Below are 1767 nucleotides of genomic sequence, written 5' to 3' on the forward strand. Positions count from 1 at the left end.
TTTCATCATGACCGCGGAAAGCTAGACCTTGTCTAGATAAATATAATACAATATCTATTAATATTTTCAAATATTCACGGTTTATAGAAATTTGTTCTCGGTTTGCAGTTTCTAAGTTAGTGTGAACAGAACCTGACTTTTTTGTTTGTTTAAGAGCAAACCATTTTGCTGAACATACCAAATGGTGATTAGAACTGCCATGAAGTTGTAATTTTGATTTTGATCCTTTCCCTTTAGAGCCACTAAGCTGTAAATAAAAATAATTAATGTCTATATTTACCTACTAATAACTGTTCACAATTAGGCTATATACAAATATATAATACAGTATGAAAAAATGTACACTCTATTACACCACCTATGTAAAAATAAAAAGTTTAAAAGCATCAGATTTTTAGAAATATTCTCCTCTTTAAATTTAACTATGGTTTGAATTAATTAATCAAAGTTTTAATTTAAATTCTGTAGGTAAAATGTTATACCTACATACTTTACCTGCCTATAAGTTTCAAATTATAATTTATATCATATGATGGAAGTCACAAGAACCAGATGTAATCTTTTACACATTTCAAAATTAATACAATAATAAACTTAGTTAAAAACAGTTTAAAATTTACCTTTTTCCAATTGTTGAATCCTATTTTGACAAATGTATCCTCTGAAGTCTCATTACCAAATATACGGCACACATAGCAATAAATTGCATTACTCTCAATACTGTACTCAATCCATGGAAAGTGATCATACCATGAAGCACTAAAACTTCTGTTTTGAGTTCCTTGTTTGGTTTTTGGATACACCTAAACAAAATTTAAAATTTAAGTGTCAGGTAGCAACATAGGTAATTGAATAATAATGCATTTTATATTTTTATTACAAGTCTTAAGTTAACAAAGTACTTACCAAAATGGCAAAATACTATTATGATTTAAGCAAAAGGAAAGTAGGTTCATAGGTACTCATATATTATAAAAAATATTTACATACCTACACCTAAAGGTTTTTGTTGCTATATACCTATTTTATATTAAAATAGTTAGGCTATTTATGATAAATGTTGTAGGTATTTATGTATTAAGGCATTAATGACATGCAAAAATAACAAAAAAAAATAAAGGTTAAATATACACAATTTTTAAAATTATTTAATAATGAATAACTTACCTGTAATATTGGTCGGTATGGCCCGGTGTGAATATCACCTAAATCATTAGGGCTATTCGGCTGTATTTTCTGTACTATTACGGGCTCTTCAGCTTCTACTATGGAAGTTTCTTTGACCACTACGGGCACTACGCATTCATCATTTTTTTTTTTATTAATATTGAAAATATTAAAAACTTTATTGTTCATCTTAATATCGTATAGCAATAAATTCACAAAACAAATAAGAAATAACTAATAAGTAATAACAATAACTGAAAAATACAGAGGCGTAACGTTTTATAATTGTAAATATTCTTCAATATTCCAACCTCAAATTATTACAAGACAGATGACAGTACGACAAAGCTTATCAATGCAATCCTAAATATCACAAAATAATATAAAACCCACAGTCCCTGTCTAAAAATAGATATTTTTCACTCAATATATTTTATCAAACATAATCGTTATCTCTTATCTATTTTACTTGAAAACTTTTCGAGATTTAAAATATTTAAAATATTCATTTCTTTTTTTCCAAGTGACAAAATACAATTTTACGTGTAATATTTAAAATTAATAAAGGATATTTTTGGGGGGGCTAAACAATAAGCCAGG

The sequence above is a fragment of the Acyrthosiphon pisum genome, chromosome A1 (assembly GCF_005508785.2).
Source record: "Acyrthosiphon pisum isolate AL4f chromosome A1, pea_aphid_22Mar2018_4r6ur, whole genome shotgun sequence".
NCBI lineage: Eukaryota > Metazoa > Arthropoda > Insecta > Hemiptera > Aphididae > Acyrthosiphon > Acyrthosiphon pisum.